Source organism: Bidens hawaiensis, unplaced genomic scaffold (assembly GCF_021521415.1).
Source record: "Bidens hawaiensis isolate Kalapana, Puna unplaced genomic scaffold, B.hawaiensis_p1.1 tig00018141_1, whole genome shotgun sequence".
NCBI lineage: Eukaryota > Viridiplantae > Streptophyta > Magnoliopsida > Asterales > Asteraceae > Bidens > Bidens hawaiensis.
Window position 1 is genome coordinate 273,100 of NW_027492745.1, and position 7,493 is coordinate 280,592.

Below are 7,493 nucleotides of genomic sequence, written 5' to 3' on the forward strand. Positions count from 1 at the left end.
TAAATATCCACAGTTCAATCTAAGCAACCTGCATATGCGTAGAAAATGAAGTTTGTCAACAACACATATTGAGTGAGATGATCACCAATTTTGAATCATTAAATAATAGCATATATATATATATATATATATATATATATATATATATATATATATAGTTGATAAATGATAAATGATACATGCACAAATCAATCTATGTGGTAATAATCAATCAAACCTTAACAAACCAAAATCAAGTATATTCGTGTGCCAACGAATCGTTGCCAAGCGAATCGGGCATTGATTACCATGACTAAATTTTCGGTTTACCTTCGCCAAGCGAATCGGGCTCCAGTTACTAAGACGGTCGTATGATCATACTAATGAGAACCCTATACAAAAGGGGATATGTTGGACCTCTCCGAAACGTTATCAAATAAACAATTAAGCATGTAGCAATTAGCAAATAGCATTCAACTGATATTCACACAATAATTATGTTTGCAATTTTGAGTATATATATAGAATAGAAAATATGAGTAAGTACGCATATGTCCCCAAAACATTTGAAAACAGTATATAAAAATGGGAATGATCAAACTCACCTTAGACGGAAGGCAAGTGATTAATAAATTCGACAAACGAACTAATGATTTAAGCGAGTCGTCCAATACGCGTCCAACGAGATTAATGATCAGAATCTGAAACTTTGTGATATGAAAATATAAATAAAAATGAACTTAATTCCACTGGAATCAATCCAAACGGATGAGTAGAACTCTAGTTATATTGATTTTAATGTTTAAACGAGTCGAGTCTGACCAGAATCCGAACTTCGAGTCAGGAGTCGGGTTTTGGTCAGAACCCTTAAAATTATGTTACGAGAATAAAAATCTTCTGGACCGAACGTTGAATCCGACCAGAAGCATGAGAAAACGATAAGTCAAACTTGTTGACTGTTTTACCCTTCATCGGGTTTTAAGCGAATTGACCAGTCAACACCCTTCAACCACCGAAATTGATTGAAGGTTATTGACTAGGTAATATGTATGAACAAGTTTACAGTTTACAACTTACCCGGAAAGTGAAAGGATTGATGAGAAACGGAAGTCAAAGATCCTAAAGCAAGCAAAGTGAACGAACAAGTCTTGATACTTTAACGATCATGCAAAAACCGAAGGGTTTGAGAATGAGCAGAGGTAGGTGACGGCTGGAGGAGATGTAGTAGGGTTAGGTTAAGGTTTACAACAGGGAATTATGATGTGTTTATATAAGAATAGCTAAAACGAACCAAATATGGGCGTTTTGGTTTAAGCAAGTATATGCAATTTAAGGAAAGAATCTCCGATTTTGTAACGCCCATTAATCCGGTTTCAAGAATTAAAGCTTGTAGAGTATGTATAATTCTCGGGATTTATCCGACGTTTCTCGGAGGCCTTTACGTCATCCCGGTACGTCTAATCGCTTAACATTTCTTCCAAGTTGCATTATTATTAAATTCTGGGGGCTAGAATGAAAATGTTTTATGATATAACATTAAACAAAAACCTAAACCCTAATCCACAGCTGCTGTTGCGATCGGACCCTTCCAGCCACCCCCTCCCTTCCGTGCTTCGACTTTTTGATCGATTCCAAGCTCCTAGAAGTAGTTCAAGGTATGTACTACAAACCCCAACACTCTTTTTGTTCACCCCTAATCGTTTTAATGCTCAATTTTGCCGAAACTTTTCGTTGGACAGATTTTCGGCCAAGGTGTAATTGACCCACTTCCCATGGAGAAAAATTAGAGTTTCCGGTGTAGAAAGATCCCCAGGTATGGCATTTACATCATATTAAAATTTCGTGGTCATTGGAGTTGTTTAGGTCGGTCAATCGATTTTAGTTCGAAAACTAGGGTTTATCGGGTGTAGAATTGCAAATTGTTGAGTTTGATGCGTTAATTGATCGGGTGACCGACCGAATCAGTTTGTACAGCCCTAGGGAGGTTTAAGGGCTGTGGAAAAATTAATTTTTTGATGCTCGGGGCTGTTGTGGTTAGTGCTTCGTCAATCGAGTCGGTGGTGCGCGAATTTTCGTTTAAACGGTAAAGTAAGAGTTGTAAAAAGTAACCGTCAACCCTATCAACTCAGGTGACATAATCTTGACGAATGAAAAGATTTAAAATGGAATTTGGTTCATTCGGGGCTGATTCATTTAACAAATGGTTTTAAGGTTAATTGCACGCGCATTCGACCCGAATTGATAGTCCTTGGGCCAAGTTGTTGGGCCTTGGGCCAAGTGTTGGGCCTTGGGCCAAGTTGTTGGGCCTTGGGCCAAAGTGTTGGGCTTGAACGGCCCATTAGGCAAGAGTGTTCTTACGGTCTAGTTTAATAACGTGTTGTGTATAATTTATAAGCCCTTGCTTGTGATTGTGCACTTAGGGATTTTCCTAGCTCGTTGCAAGTGTTCGATTGATTTCAGGTGAGTTCTCGATGCCCCGTTTAACTCTTTTTAAGTTTTGGGCTAGCATGCACACCTAAGTGTTTTTCTTACTTGATGAAATGTTTTGAATGGTTTTTCATAGGCTTGCTAGTATCGGTAGGCCTTGGAATGTTATGGAATGTGTATGTATATATATATTTATATATATTTAGAATGGCCATTATTTGGCGAATGTTGTAGTCGTCTCGACTACTGAATGTTGTGTATGCCTACCTTGTGTTTGCACGGGCCGAATGTTATGTGTTTGGGTTGTACATTTGCTCGACCCTGAATGTTTGTAGTCGTCTCGACTACTGAATGTTGCGTATGCCTACTTTGTGTTTGCATGCGCTGAATGTTACGTGTTTGGGTTGTACGTTTTCTCGGCCCTGAATGTTATTATTGAATGTTATATATATATATATATATATATATATATATATATATATATATATATATATATATATATATATATATATATATATATATATATGATATATATAGGAATGCACGTATAAAGATGCTCATACGTAAGGATGATTATTTATTTGAATGTGGTGACCTAACCGATGTACTTCCGTTTACCATTTTAAAACCGTTGGAATGATTATTAAAACTGTTGCTACTTATTTAAAACTTGAACTCACTCAGCTTAAGCTGACTTTGTGTGCATGTTAGTGTGAGTTTCAGGTTAGGAAGAGGATACCTTATCGCTTGAACGTGCACGGAGCTACTTGGACGGTGAAGGGCATACTGGAATGAAGAATTACTTATAAACCTTTTATTTCAAAAGACTTTTAAAAGTTATAATTAATTTTGATTTTGGGAACTTATTCATCTATTTACGTTTTCCGCCAAATTATACTCTATAATGCTATTTTAATGTAAAGAATTGTTTTTAAGTTTATTTAATTTCTCAAGTGTTTTGTATGATTACCAACTGCGGGGTTTCCCGGGGTTCGGGGCCTTACAGATTTATTCACAAAGATCTGATCTTGGACAAGGGAAAATGAATTAGGAATGGTATTTTAGTTGTATGATGTTTACTTGGACCTTAATTCACTCTAACATGCCTAAAATAAACGATTTTATACCTTAAACGAACTAGAAAACGAACTAAGGCTTAAATGATCTGTGCAGGTACCCCGTCGCGCCTCGCGGCCACCTAGCGTGGTCCCGTCGTGCAGCTCCTTGGGTCACAATGGGGAAAGTTTCATTTTTTGCATTTTTAGTCCCTGTAGTTTGATATTTGGTCCATTATTGAACTTTTTATGTTTTAAATAAGGATTTAGACATTATATAAAGTATGAGAGGTATAAATTGAACATTTGAAACTTAAATATATTATTTTTGTTTAATAATGAAAATCTAAATTATTCCCGGTTGGTTTAAACGTAAACGAAAAATCCGAGATGTTACAGCATATATATATTAAACTTGTTTTTAAACAAGTAATTTTGTAAACAAACAAGGGTATTTAATTCCCTATGTTATGAAAGTAAATATTTTAAATTAACATTTTCCGCTGCAAACTTTGATAAATTGTCAGAAACAGTACCAACTGTGAGTCACACGCCTAGGCCCGAAGGCAGGGAGTGACAAGGTTGGTATCAGAGCCATCGGTTTTAGCGAATTAAGTATTTAATAAAAGTACTTAGGCTTTAACCAATTTAAGTGCATGAAAGTACGGATAAGATATATCATTGGTAAATTCTTAGAGATAGTAACTAATAGTTACCTTCTATTTCTCATCTATAGAATGTCAAAAAGAGGAAATCCGAACGTTGGAGTCATTAGTGAACCTTCAAGGAATACGAGAGGGAGACTAAAGAAAAATGTCGAAAATCAAGTTGTCAAAAATCAAGAAACGAATACTACCCCTCCTGCTGGTGATCAATTCGTGGGGAAAGGAGGATCTGCAAGAAATGATTGCAAAAGGGATTGCTGAGGTTTTTCCAGCTATGCTCGAGACTATGAGGAAGAAGGAAACATCGAGCCATGAGAAATCCAATAAGTCTAAGAGAGAAGAAGAAGAAGAAGAAGAAGAAGAAGAAGAAGAACATGTCAGCTCTAATGCTGATAGTGATTATGAGAAAAAGAAAATCAAGAAACGAAAGACTAAGAAGGGTTGTGATTATAAAACATACCAGATGTTTAAACCCAAAGAATTCTATGGAAACAATGGCATTTTTGCTGCATTAGGATGGATTGAAGAAATGGAAGCCATTAATGTCATTAATAAGTGTTCTGAGGAAGAAGCAATTCAGTATTCCTCCCAATTGTTCAAATGTGAAGCTCTGCAATGGTGGAATACCCTTATACAAACCAAGGGTAGATTAAACATGTACAAGCTGAGCTGGGAAGAATTTAAAGATTTTGTAATCAGAAAGGTTTGCCCAATGAACGAAAAAGATGAAATTCAAATCAAGTTCTTAAAATCATAGAGTTGTTGGGACAAATCTCAAGGACTACAATACTAAATTTCTGGATTATTGTAGGATAATACCACATTTGGTAATACCAGAAAATAAAAAAGTCACTCTTTATATCTGGGGTTTGCCAAAGGAGATTAGAGACATGGTCAGATCGTCTCTACCTCAAACTATTGATTCAGCCATGGAGTTGGCTGGATATATGATGAATGGGTTAATCAGAACTCGGGAAGAGGAAAGGAAAGAAAATGTGTTCAAGAAGGAGGTTGTGTTTAAGAAGAATGAAAGGGACAACAAGAAACCTTATCGTGGGGAGAAAAAGAATTCTCAATCATCAATCCCGTTGTGTAAGATATGCAACCGGAGACACTTTGGAAGGTGCAGGTTTAATCAGTCAGTCACCTGTACCAATTGTAAACAAGTGGGTCATGAAACAACTGATTGCTGGAAGAATAAGATTGCTTGTTATGGTTGTGGAGAGATGGGACATTTTCAAAATGCATGTCCGAAGAAGAGAACTGGAGGAGAAGGTGCAAGTGGCACCAAGGGAAATGCACGTGTTTTTGTGCTCAACACTGAAAAGGCAGCTGAGATGCCGGAAGTCATCACCGGTACGTTTCTCGTCAATAATGTTCATGCAAGGGTTTTATTCGACTCAGGTGCAAACCAAAGTTTTATAGATAAGAAATTTTGTAGCCTATTAAATGAACCCTTAGTTAAGTTAGACAAATCTCTTATAGCAGAAACAGCCAACGGTAATCAGGTTAGAATATCCGAAGTTTTGAATAAAGGCAAAATTCTATTAGCAGGACATGTCATATATGTCTAGTTGTTACCCATGACATTAGCAGGATTTGATATTGTCTTAGGTATGGACTGGTTATCCGATAATCAAGCCCGTATCTTATGCGATAAGAAAGCAATCGAAATTCGTGCAAACGGGAAAATTATTCAAATTGCCAGAGACAAAGTTGGAGGTCAGGTTAGCTTAATCTCGATGATTAAAGCTAATAAATGTCTACGTAAAGATTGTCTAACATTCATGGTGTATGTGACGGAGGAATCCAAAGAAAAGAAATTGGAAGATGTACCAATTGTTTCAGAATTTCATGATGTGTTCCCAGAAGAATTACCAGGAAGACCACCAGAGCGTGATGTTGAATTTAGAATAGACTTGGTACCTGGAACCGCTCCAATAGCCAAATCCCCGTATAGACTAGCGCCAACGGAGATGAAAGAATTAAAGAAACAGTTAGACAAACTGTTAGAAAAAGGATTTATAAGACCGAGTTCTTCACCTTGGGGAGCTCCGATCTTATTCGTGAAAAAGAAGGACAGTTCGATGAGAATGTGCATCGATTATCGTGAGCTAAGCAAAGTAACCATCAAGAACAAGTACCCGCTCCCAAGAATCGATGACTTGTTTGATCAACTACAAGGAGCAAGTTGTTTCTCGAAAATCGATTTACGTTCAGGTTATCATCAATTAAAAGTCCAAGAAGAGATATTCCAAAGACTGCATTTAGAACCAGATATGGACATTTTGAATTCACGGTTATGCCATTTGGACTTACAAATGCTCTTGCGGCATTCATGGATATGATGAACAGAATTTGTAAGCCTTATTTAGATAAATTTGTAATCGTATTCATCGAAGATATACTTATTTATTGTAAATTGGAAGAGGATCATAAGGTTCATCTTAGAATATTGCTTGAATTACTCCGGAACGAGAAATTGTATGCAAAGTTTTCTAAGTGTGAATTATGGCTACATGAGGTATAATTTCTTGGTCATGTTATTAATGTAAACGGAATTCAAGTAGATCCCAATAAATTGAAGCGATAGCTAAATGGAAGATTCCTAAATCGCCAACCGAAGTTCGAAGTTTCTTGGGTTTGGCTGGATATTATAGAAGATTCATTGAGAATTTTTCCCGTATAGCAGTTCCCTTAACTTCTTTAACTCGAAAGAATGTTAAGTATGAATGGAGAACCAAGCAACAAGAAGCATTTGACTTAGTCAAACAAAAGCTTACTAATGCACCTATACTGGCTTTGCCAGAAGGTACGGAAGATTTTGTTGTATTTAGTGACGCATCTCATTCAGGTATGGGTTGTGTACTAATGCAACGAACAAAGTAATAGCTTATGCTTCTCGTCAATTGAAGGTACACGAAAAGAATTATACGACTCATGATCTAGAGTTGGGTGCCATAATTTTTGCCCTAAAGTTATGGAGACACTATTTATATGGAGATAAGTTTATCGTGTACACTGGTCATAAGAGTCTAAAGCACATCTTTGATCAAAAGGAACTTAACATGCGCCAAAGAAGATGGATGGAAACCCTAAACGACTATGATTGTGAGATCATTTATCATGAAGGAAAAGAAAATGTAGTAGCTGACGCATTGAGTCGTAAAGAACATGAAAAACCCAAGAGGGTTAGAGCTTTAAGATTGGAACTACAAATAGATTTAATTTAAGAAATCAAGAGAGCTCAAAAGAAAGCAATAGAAGAAAACCAAATCTCCGAAGAAAAGCGTAATAGTACAACTGACTCTATAGTCAAAGGAGATTTTGACATACTCAGACTTGGAAACAGAATCTGGGTACCGAA